The sequence below is a fragment of the Bison bison genome, unplaced genomic scaffold (assembly GCF_000754665.1).
Source record: "Bison bison bison isolate TAMUID 2011002044 unplaced genomic scaffold, Bison_UMD1.0 scf7180017864330, whole genome shotgun sequence".
Classification (NCBI taxonomy): domain Eukaryota; kingdom Metazoa; phylum Chordata; class Mammalia; order Artiodactyla; family Bovidae; genus Bison; species Bison bison.
The window spans coordinates 2,259,550-2,271,632 of NW_011494902.1; the positions used below are offsets into that span (position 1 = coordinate 2,259,550).

At 40.0% G+C, this 12,083-nt stretch overlaps 1 protein-coding gene across 4 annotated transcripts in view; it reads right to left on the reverse strand.

Annotated features, from left to right (window-relative positions):
• Window positions 1-9,945, reverse strand: part of NCKAP5 (NCK-associated protein 5) — a 1,206,846-nt gene extending 1,196,901 nt beyond the window's left edge. For all 4 annotated transcript variants that reach the window (XM_010853619.1, XM_010853624.1, XM_010853623.1 and 1 more), the window contains exon 1: window positions 9,501-9,945. The gene's annotated coding sequence lies outside the window, so the exon portion shown is untranslated. The remainder of the gene's footprint in view (window positions 1-9,500) is intronic.
• Between the last annotated feature and the right edge of the window lie 2,138 nt (window positions 9,946-12,083).

Here is a 12,083-nt window from a genome sequence, read left to right on the forward strand (position 1 = left end):
GTCCTGTACTCTGTAGCATTAATTTGTTTATTAATTCTATTTTAAATGGATTCTTTAGGATTTTATACACACAAAATATGTCATCAGCAAATAAACATAGTTTTCCTTCTTTATTCCAATCTGGGTGCCTTTGGATTTATTTTTATTATCTAATTTCTCTGGATAGAACTACATACAATATTGAATAGAAATAATGATAGAAGAATTTTATCTTTTCTTGATTGTAGGGAGGAAGGTCTCTTACTATTAAGTATAATATTCAGTTCAGTCACTCAGTCATGTCCGACTCTTTGTGATCCCATGAACCACAGCACGCCAGGCCTCCCTGTCCATCACCAATTCCCAGAGTTCACCCAAACCCATGTCCATTGAGTCGGTGATGCCATCCAACCATCTCATCCTCTGTCACCCCCTTCCCCTCCTGCCCTCAATCTTTCCCAGCATCAGGGTCTTTTCAAATGAGTCAGCTCTTCGCATCAGGTGGCCAAAGTATTGGAATTTCAGCTTCAACATAAGTCCTTCCAATGGACACCCAGGACTGATTTCCTTTAGGATGGACTGGTTGGATCTCCTTGCAGTCCAAGGGACTCTCAAGAGTCTTCTCCAACACCACAGTTCAAAAGCATCAATTCTTCTGCGTTCAGTTTCTTTATAGTCCAACTCTCACATCCATACATGACCACTGGAGAAACAATAGCCTTGACTAGACGGACCTTTGTTGACAAAGTAATGTTTCTGCTTTTTAATACACTGTCTAGGTTGGTCATAACGTTACTTCCAAGGAGTAAGAGTCTTTTAATTTCACGGCTACAATCACCATCTACAGTGATTTTGGATCCCCCAAAAATAAAGTCAGCCACTGTTTCCACTGTTTCCCCATCTATTTCCCATGAAATGATGGGACTGGATGCCATGATTTAGTGTTCTGAATGTTGAGCTTTACACCAACTTTTTCAATCTCCTCTTTCACTTTCATCAAGAGGCTCTTTAGTTCTTCTTCACTTTCTGCCATAAGGGTGGTGTCATCTGCATATCTGAGGTTATTGATATTTCTCCCGGCTATCTTGATTCCAGCTTGTGCTTCTTTCAGCCCAGCATTTCTCATAATGTACTCTGTATATACGTTAAATAAGCAGGGTGACAATAAACAGCCTTGACATACTCCTTTTCCTATTTGGAACCAGTCTGTTGCTCCATGTCCAGTTCTAACTGTGGCTTCCTGACCTGCATACAGGTTTCTCAAGAGGCAGGTCAGGTGGTCTGGTATTCCCATCTCTTTCAGAATTTTCCACAGTTTCTTGTGATCCACACAGTCAAAGGCTTTGGTACAGTCAATAAAGCAGAAATAAATGTTTTTCTGGAACACTCTTGCTTTTTCCATGATCCAGAGGATGTTGGCAATTTGATCTCTGGTTCCTCTGCCTTTTCTAAAACCAGCTTGAACATCAGGAAGTTCACAGTTCACGTATTGCTGAAGCCTGGCTTGAAGAATTTTAAGAATCACTTTACTAGCGTGTAAGATGAGTGCAATTGTGTGGTAGTTTGAGCATTCTTTGGTATTGCCTTTCTTTGGGATATAATATTAGCTGTAAGATTTTTGTAGGTGCCCTTTATCAGGTTGAGACAGTTCTATTTCTAGTTTGTTGAGACTTTTACCATTAAAAAGTGTTGGCTATTGTCATGTGCTTTTTATACATCTATTGAAATAATCATATGTTTTTTCCCTTTATTTCATTAATATGTTGTTGTGTTACATTGATTTTTTTCATATGCATAACCAGTCTTTCATTCCTGGAATAAATCTTACTTAGTCATGCAGTATGATCCTTTTTATATGTTGCTTAATTTGGTTTGCTAGTATTTTGTTGGCAATTATAGTGTCCACATTAATAAGACATATCAGGCTATAGTTCCTGTTTCTTACTTCCCTAGTAACAGGGCAATAATACCCTCTTCATAGACTGAGCTGGAAAGTGTTTCTGTTTTATTTTTTGGAAGCATTTGTGAAAAATTAGTGTTAATTCTTCTTTTTGCTAGAATACAACAGGTAGCTACCTGGCCTGGGCTCTTCTTTGTGGTAAGTCTGTTGATAACTAATTCAATATTTTTATTGTTAAAAGTCTGTTCAAGTTTTGTTGAGTCAGTTCCAGTATTTTGTGTCTAGGAATTTTTCTATTTTATCTAGATTATCTAATATATTAGTCTAGTTGAATTAATATCTAGTTTATTTCAACATTGTACAAAAACTTCACTTCTCTAGAGCTAGTCTCCTTTGTCCTCTTATTGTAATACACATTACATCTTTATATATTATAAGCTCATCAATATAGTTTTATGCTTATAGCTTGCACATGTCTTTTAAATCAAGCAGGAGGAAAAGAAAGGAAGTATAAACAAAAAATACGCATAAACTGCCTTTTATATTTTAGCAGTGCTCTTTATTTTTTGGTGCAAATTCAAGTTACTGTCTAGTTCCTTTTATTTCAGTCTAAAGGACTTCCTTTAGTAATTTAAGGAAGGAAAGGTCTGTCAGTGATAGATTCTCTCAGATTTTTAACCTGGTAATATCTTGTGTGTGTGTCACTTGTGTCTGACTCTGACCCCATGGACTGTAGCCCACCAGGTTCCTCTGTCCAGAGGATTCCTCAGGCAAGAGTACTGGAGTGGGTTGCCATTTCCTTCTCCAGGTGATGTCTTAATTTATCCTTAGTTTTGAAGAACAGTTTTGCTGGATATAGAATTCTAAGTTGACAGTCATTTTCTTTCAGTACTTTATATTATTCCACTGCTTTTTGGCCTCCATGGTTTCTGATGAGAAACTACCTATTAATATAAATGAGACTCCCTTATACATAACATGATGATTTTCTCTTGCTGCTTTCAAGATTCTGATATTTTACAATTTGACTATAATTTGTTTCAAAGTGAACCTCTTTGAATCTATTCTACTTGAAATTCATTGAGATTCTTGAATATATAGATTCCCATGTTCCATCAAATATGGAAAGTCTTCAGCCATTTTTTCTTCAAATAGTCTTTCTGTCCCTTTCTGCTTCTCCTTTCTTTCTCAGATTCTCATTATGTGTATATTGGTATACTTGATACTGTCTCATCAAAGTTCTGCTAATTTTTCTTCTTTTTCTACTTTCTCTTTTCAGATTGAATAATCTCATTTGTTCAGTTCAGTCACTCAGTCATGTCCGACTCTTTGAGACCCCATGGACTGCAGCATGCCAGGCCTCCCTGTCCATCACCAACTCCCTATCCATCACCAACATGAGTTTACCCAAACTCATGTCCATTGAGTCGGTGATGCCATCCAATCATCTCATCCTCTGTCATCCCCTTCTTCTGTCCTCAATCGTTCCCAGCATCAGAGTCTTTTCCAATGAGTCAGCTCTTCGCATCAGGTGGCCAAAGTAGTGGAGTTTCAGCTTCAACATCAGTCCTTCCAAAGAATACCCAGGACTGACCTCCTTTAGGATGGACTGGTTGGATCACCTTGCAGTCCAAGGGACTCTCAAGAGTCTTCTCCAACACCACAGTTCAAAAGCATCAATTCTTCGGTGCTCAGCTTTCTTTATAGTCCAACTTTCACATCCATACATGACTACTGGAAAAACCATAGACTTGACCTTTGTTGACAAAGTAATGTCTCTGCATTTTAATATGCTCTCTAGGTTGGTCATAACTTTTCTTCCAAGGAGCAAGCATCTTTTAATTTCATGGCTGCAATCACCATCTGCAGTTATTTTGGAGCCCCCAAAAATAAAGTCAGCCACTGTTTCCACTGTTTCCCCATCTATTTGCCATAAAGTGTTGGAACTGGATGCCGTGATCTTAGTTTTCTGAATGTTGAACTTTAAGCCAACTTTTTCACTCTCTTTCACTTTCATCAAGAGGCTCTTTAGTTCTTCACTTTCTGCCATAAGGGTGGTGTCATCTGCATATCTGAGGTTATTGATATTTCTCCCGGCAGTCTTGATTCCAGCTTGTGCTTCCTCCAGCCCAGCGTTTGTCGTTATGTACTCTGCATTTGACCTCTCTTCAAATTTTCTGATTCTTTCTTCTGTCTACTTAAACCTGCTGTTGAACCCAATAGTGATTTTTTTTAGTTATTGTACTTTTCAGCTCTCAAATTTATATTTGGCTGTGTTTTACAAATTTTATCCCTTTATTGATATTCTCTGGTGATATATTGTTCTCATTATTTTCCTTTATTCCTTTAGACATGATTTCTTTTAGTTCTGTGAACATTTTTGGGAAAAGGCAATGGCACCCTACTCCAGTACTGTTGCCCAGAAAATCCCATGGATGGAGGAGCCTGGTAGGCTGCAGTCCATGGGGTCGCTAAGAGTCAGACACGACTGAGTGACTTCACTTTCACTCTCCACTTCCATGCATTGGAGAAGGAAATGGCAATGCACTCCAGTGTTCTTGCCTGGAGAATCCCATGGACGGACAAGCCTACTAGGCTGCAGTCCATGAGGTCGCACAGAGTCGGACACAACTGAAGCGACTTAGCAGCAGTGAATATTTTTATGGTCACTGATTTAAAGTCTTGCTCTAGTAAATCCAATATCTGGGCTTCCTCAAAGATTATTTCTATTGACTGCCTTTTCTTCCTTGTGAATAGAACACACTTTCCAGTTTCTTTGCATGTCTCATTACTTTTTTTGAAAACTGGACATTTAAAATAATATAAAACATTAATTCTTGAAATCATATCACTCCCCCAACTATGGTTTGTTGTTTCAGTTTTTTGTTGCTGTAATTATTCTTCCTATTTGTTTAGTGACTTTCCTAACCATAGAGTCTGCATTCTTTGTCATGTGTGGTTAGCTTAGTGGCCAGCTAATGGCTGAAAACTTCTTTTAAAATAATAATAATAATGCCCTCAGCCAGTAAGTTCCAGGCTTTGCTGAGGGGATTTCTGTGTATAGAGGGCACACCTTCAATTTGCCAGCTGTTTACAATTCTTAATTTTCACTCCCTGCTTGTGCAGAGGCTCAATGTCAGTAATAGGTGAGTGACTGGGGCTTTCTCAGGTCTTTCCTGAGAAAATGCATACCTCTATGCATGTGCATGCCTTTTACATATCCAGGAATATGTGAGCTTTTGAAAGTTCCAATAGAAATCTCATTCCACAACACTGAAAAAGACCTAAAATTGTTAATTCTATGGGGCTGGAAGTTTGTACAATTACAAGAGAAATAACCCACCTTCTAGGATTTTTGTCCTAAGTGCAACTTTTTGTATCTTGATCACTACTTATTTAGTTCTCTCCTACCTACTTTTATATCATCATCTATAGACCCACAGATTCATTGCTGATAGTCAGCATGAATATGATAACCAGAAACCTGTACTGATATTTCAGTCCTGATGACTGGATTTACCTTGCTAAGGCACAAAGTAGATAATGCAGTAAATTAACCATTTACTAGGATGGAAACAAAACTAGGGAGTCTTAAGTGAAGAGAGAGCAACCACAAAGATAAATTATATAGAGTGTTATAACTAGAGGTGAAGGGTATAAACTTAGGTTTCAAAAGTCATGGGATAAAATCTGACTGTACCACTCGCCCCTGGGTCAGGAAGATCCCCTGGAGAAGGAAATGGCAACCCACTCCAGTACTCTTGCCTGGAAAATCCCATGGACAGAGGAGCCTAGTAGGCTACAGTCCATAGGGTAGCAGAGAGTTGGACACGACTGAGTGACTTGTCAAAATGTACCACTCGCCAGCTCTGTGACTTGAGAAGATACTCTTCTACTCAAAACCTCTGTTTTCTTTGTAAGTGGAAATAATGTCACTTCATCAAGATATTTTGCAGATTAAATGAGCTAATTATACATAACACTTAATGTACTGTGTTACTCAGCAAATGATGTTATTAAATATCCTCATTGAATATCCTCAAAAAATGATAATAGGTAGTAACTAGAATAATCCAAGTCCTAAGAAGATTAACTACAGCTACATAAATATATTTCAGCTTTAAAAAACAAGGTATGTTTCAAAAATGAGACTGTCACCTATAGGTAATCTTGCATCTCCCACAGAGACATTTCCCACGCTATCCTCCTATATAAATCATGGACTTCTGGGGAGCATGCCATTCACATGCATTCTTACTATCAACATTCACTGGGCACATATCAGGCATTAATTAATGGTGAAGGGTGATGAATGAGCAGATGGGTCCCTACCATCATAGAGATGAAATTCCAACAGGGGATGAAGGCAGGTTCTGGTGATTCTATTACAGCATTAAAGACTAAAAAACCTAATATGACATTTCCTTGATGCTCTCACAGCTCAAATTCTGCAGTGATCCAGATTTTACCTCCCATTCAGTGGGATTTGAAAATCAGAGTGAAGATCATGTGGTAGATGCGATATTTCTGCTGTTCCTGCCAGAGGTTTGGGGTATTCTGAAATCTGTTTAGAAAAGATCCCGTAGATTTATGTGTTTTCAAGAAACAGAGTTGCTTATTTTGGTGGAAGAGGTAATGTGATCCTGAAGCTGGCAATGGTGGCATCAGCTTCCTGAATCCTAGCTTTGTATTGTGACAGAGATGTAATGGTAAATTTTGTTCTGTTGTTCTGAGCATTATCTCAGAAGCTCTGTTGGCTCCCCAGCACCTGCAAGATTTCACATGCCATCTAAAACAAATATGAAATCCATTTCTGCTTGAACCAGCTGAAATGGGTCATTACTGAATCCAGACCAATGGAGGGAAACAAATAATAGGAACATAAACAACACAAGCATTGATTGTAATATACAAGATAAAGACAGAGTGATGTAAGGTGAGGAAAGATTTTTCAGACAGAGTGGTCAAAAGGTCTTCTTGATGAAATGAACCAAAGCAGACCCCTCATACAAAGAAAAAGCTAAGGCAAGATTTAGACAGTTCCAGGACCAGCAAATAGTCATGACACAGGCCCAAATGTGGAAAAGAGTTTATTGCATCCAGTCTTCAGAAAGAAGAGTAGTATGATTACAGATGTGGGGCAAATGTCACAAGACAAAACTCAAAAATTTAGCAGGGATTACAGCTTCTCAAAGTGTGGTCCCAGGACTGGTACTGGTCTGCAAACTGTTTGCTTAGGATACATGATAGGGAATTCTCTAATGGTCCAGTGGTTAGGACGCCAAGCTTTTGCTGCTGAGGGCCCAGGTTTCATTCCTGATTGGGAAACTAAGATACCACAAGCCACTTGGCCAAATAAATAAATTAATTAAAATAAAGGATCCATGATAAGTACAAAATTTAAGAGTAAATGTTTAGAAATATTGTAGCAATTTGGTATTGCCACAACATTGAAGCAACATTTTGCCACACTTAATAAAATTATTTCCAGTCCAAAACAGACTGGAAATTAAAAACAAAACTGATCTATGAGATAGTTTAAGAAGCATTGTCCTCCATTTCCAATCTCTCAAACTTTTTCTGTAAAGAGCCAGGCACTAACTGTTTTAGGCTTTGTGGGGTCATAGGGTCTCTGTTGCAACTATTCAATTCTGTTATGATAGCACAAAAGCAGTTGTGGACCATATATCAGCAAAGGGGTTTGGTTGGGTCTAATAAAAATTCATCTGTAAAAAAAAGTCATGGTGATCAGATTTAGTCTGTGATGCCTAGGTCTGTCAGCCCTATTCTAGGCCACAGGAAGAAGACTGGGCTTGACTCTAAAATCAACAAAACCCATTTAATGAAGGATTCCCTCACCCTTGCCCCTTTCTCATCACTGTCTACATGTATGTGTGTAAAGTCTTTACATCATTGACTCTAAATAAGAAAGGACTTTGAAGCTCCTCTCACTTCAATTCACTGTTCTTCTCATAGCAACCATGACAGATGGAGCCTCTGCTTACAGAACTGGTGTCTACAGGCAGGATCCATTTGACTCTTACCTGCATCCCCAAGAAATGATGATGACACCATTGACCTTGCATTAGCCTGGTGAGCAACCGACAGACCCAAGAGGCCACTGCCTTCCATTTTCCAAGGCCTCACAGTAAGTTTCCATTTCATCTGAGTTCTGAAATCACCTCCAGGGCCCAAGATTTTGAGATATACCATGCCATTTTTCTTTTGTACATAGTTACATTTCTGTGCACAGGTACTCTTGTGAGCACTGTCCATCACTGGCTCATTTTTTGTGTCTGAAATGGTTGTATGGGACAAGCAGCCACCACATGTGTAGCCATGTTTACCCCTGGACTCCAACACTGTCATGAGCAGAAAGGCCTTCTGCATTTGCATGCCTCCATTCACACAGCACCCACTTCATAAACCCAACCCAACACCCATACAGTAGGTCACCTTATATTCTCCACACACAGAACATAGACCACTGTGTGTGAGAACATGCACTCCAACAGCAGGTCTCTCACATGGAGGGCAGAGCTGAAGCAGCCCTTTCTGAAATCTCTTTTATTTAAGATTTCTTTCATTGACCCATAACAAATTTAATAGCTAAAACTTTGCTCTTGCAAGTTTCCTTAAAATATTCCTTCTGAGCCTACCACCGTTTATCTTGGCAGCAGGTAGCTTGAAGAGTTTTGGAAAGTCTCAGCTTGGCATAGCCTCAGAGCTACTGGCACATTAAAGATTAATAAAGAGCATTGAACTGAGTTCAGGACACTGCAACGTGATCCTTCACCATGAAATGTGCAAGATTCTTTGTTTGCAATGAACAAAACCAAAGCCAAAAAGGGCCAACTGACAAGCTAGGATCGGAAACAATCGGGAACTTTGTGTGTCTTTCATTGGTCAGTTGATAGATAGCAATCAATACCCCTGCTCAGCCCTACTCTTCCTAAACATTCTCAGGAATTTAAGATGGGCCTGGGAGTCCAACCCCCAGAGCCGGGTATTTACTGAGCTTGCAGAACCATAGAGATAGTGCAACCGCAGCTGCCCTCTTCCAGCATAAGAGTGATTCAGAACAAATTCCCAAGTTATCAGCTTCTCCAAGGAAAGTTGAGATAAAGCAAGGCATTTCCAAACATTTGGGATTTGCTTGAGTAAGACAGAACACTTGTGTCTGATTGAATATTAACCCAGAAGGAAAAATACACTTTCTGCATGCATAGGCAAGGGGCTGGTGGCAGAATGCACAAGACATTGATGATGAAAATCGAAACAAGCACGTACAGCATACCTATTGGTTCAAAGGAGGAATGTGTTTGTAACCAACCTCAGGACATTTGGACACAGGCAGCAAATACTGGGATAGATCAACAGAAAATGTATCCTGAATTCTGGAAAAGCACTGGTGGACTCCATGTGTGTGCTGGGTGATGTCCTGTGTCTATTTACACCTTACAATCCCCTCAAGCCCTCCAGAAAAATCACAGGCAAACCTTATGCTCTGCAATTCAGAGGTCTGAAGCAGAGCACTTACTTAGCATGTTGGAAGCTCTCACCTCCACACCAACAGAAACATTAAAGAAAAAAGAGAGAGAAAAGAAAATTCTGACCTTACCGAAAAGGCATAGCAGGGACGGTGAATATGTTCACTTTAGCCCACTCAGCGCTTTCTCTTGCATTCGGTCAGTGTTCTAAGGCTATTGAGGAGAGTTCCTGGGGTTTTCGGATCTTCCTTCAAGAGTTTTAATCACTGGCTTCCCCAGGCCGGGTTTAACAAACACCGCTGTGTTCTGTCAATATTTGTATGCAGCACCGCATTGGGCAACCAGCCAACACAGAGTTTCAAGAGGCAAGGGGAGAAAACTGACACCCTAACAAACATGCTTCCCTCTTTTGTGTCTTTTAAGGTGGTGCTCAAAGTGTCATCTTTGATGATGACAGCAACTAAAAATACCCTCTTTGGGGGACTTTCTCCATTGCCCCCAAACCCCTGGCTAGGCTGCCCGAACTGGGTTCCACAAAGTTTGTTTTCTGTCTCTCTGCCCTGAAGTTCTCCACACAATCACCCGGCTTTCCTCTCCACCAGCTGCACTTTAAATGTATTTTAATTGGCTGGAATGTCGAAAGAATCCATTTGGCAGTCGTTTACATGTGAAGCACGCCCAGGGCAGCTGAAAGAGGCCCCAGAAGCAGCCGATTACTTCATCAAAAGCTGCAGTTTGAATACCATTGACTCCTACATAACTACAGTGAACTCAATTCGACAGGCAAGTAGGAGTAATTAATAATTTGCTGAGAAAAATTCTTCATTCATCTAAAAGCCAAAAATGCAAAGAAAAAAATAAATCCCTGCAGACACAACCATTCTTATGAAAGACTTGATTGATAGTCCCCAGTTCTACTCTCCACAAACATTGACTTTGTATAGCATTACAGGAGGGGGCATGGTGCATAATTTGGTTTGCCTGAGAAGTTAATTTAAGTAATTTTCCTTTTGAATGATCCCCTGAGATACATCATTCTGTTACCTCTTTACACATTAGCCATATGCTGCAGTAAATATTGCCAATACTTGTGGCATTTCTTCATTTCTCTTATTCTTTTCTTGGTTGGTTGCAATAACTAGTTTGTGAACTCCGTGAAAGCAGGTCACAAATAAATTCACTCTGTGTCAAAGTGGATAATCATCACCACCTAGAATCTACTTACTGAAGTAAAGGTTAAAGCACTCTGGAAAAAAAAAAAATGTCAGTTTCAACAGATTCTAACATCAAGGAAGAAGGTAGAATATACAGATAATATAAACATAAGTTCCTCAAAAACAACAAATACATGGAATAATTTTCAAGTAGTTCTTTACCAATATTTTGCTCAAAGACTTTTCAATACCCTATGTAAACTATGTTGGCAGATTTAGAATCTCTGAGGAGTATGTTTTGAAGAAGCATCCCTAGTAATTCTGATTTTCACCCTTCATTAAGAACCCCTGGTTTAGAGGCAGCATATGTAGGAACATCTTGGCAACCTGAGGATGCCTCTCAATGGAAAATGTGAACCAAAAAACATTGTCAAATTTGTTCTGATGCCTTTTCCTCACTTCAGCAAAATTGTCTGTGGTTCCTAACAAGACAGTACAAGACAGAGAATGGTATGCACAAGCTCGCTTGAGTGGATTTGTCCAACAGCTCAGAGATGAAAACCAGCACCCTACTTGAACAGGCTCCTTTACAGGAACAGAAGACTGGGAGACAGGATGAGTGTCAGCTCCACAGACATCCAGCCTGTACAGTCACACAGAATCTCATGCTCAGAAGAAATCTGTACTTGGACTAATCCTGTGCCAGCACCATCTTTAAGTTCTTCACTTTTGAACTGGTGGTGGTGGCTTAATCTCTAAGTCACTTCTGACACTTGTGACTGTTGCTTGCAAGGCTCCTCTTGTCCATGGGATTTCCCAGGCAAAAATACGAAGTGGGTTGCCATTTTCTTCTCCAGGGTATCTTCCCAAGCCCAGGATCAAATCCGGGTCTCCTGCATTGCAGGTAGATTCTTTACTGACTGAGCTATCTAGGAGCCCCGTATTTTCATCTTGCATTGGGCTCAGGAAATTATGTAGCCGGTCCTGAGAACGATAGCATAAATCTGATTAACACATAGTCAAAGCTGAAAAGTGCTGGGACTATCATATTGAGGGTGTAGATATCACCCTACTTTTGTCTTGCCCAATGTTCTAACACGTTTTGAAGCAAATGCAAGGATTAAGGAGGGTGACCTAGGAAGAAGAATCTCTCCAGTAAACACAAGGGCAGAAAGAGTGATCTGGGGTGGGTGTGGGGGTGGGTTCTAACTGGTTCACCCTGAACTAATGGTTCACTGTTTGTAACACTTCATCTTATTGGTTCAGAAAGATTTTGCTTCCAGTGTAGTCAAACCCCTCTCCCCCACTGTCATTCTGTGGACAGAAAGCTCCACGTGTAGCTGTCATCTGTTTTTAAATCCTCCTGAGCCTTGATTCATGGTCTGACAAAGTCAAATTCAGTGCCAAACCCTCAAAAGCACTGCCAACCCACTGCCATGGGGCCAAATAGCTCACAAGTTACTAGAGATGTGAAATGAGTACCGATGGGTCACCTTCTGCTCTCAGAAGTGTTCTCCAAAACCAACCCTTACACCTGGATTTTGACCTGCTCTAGCCTTA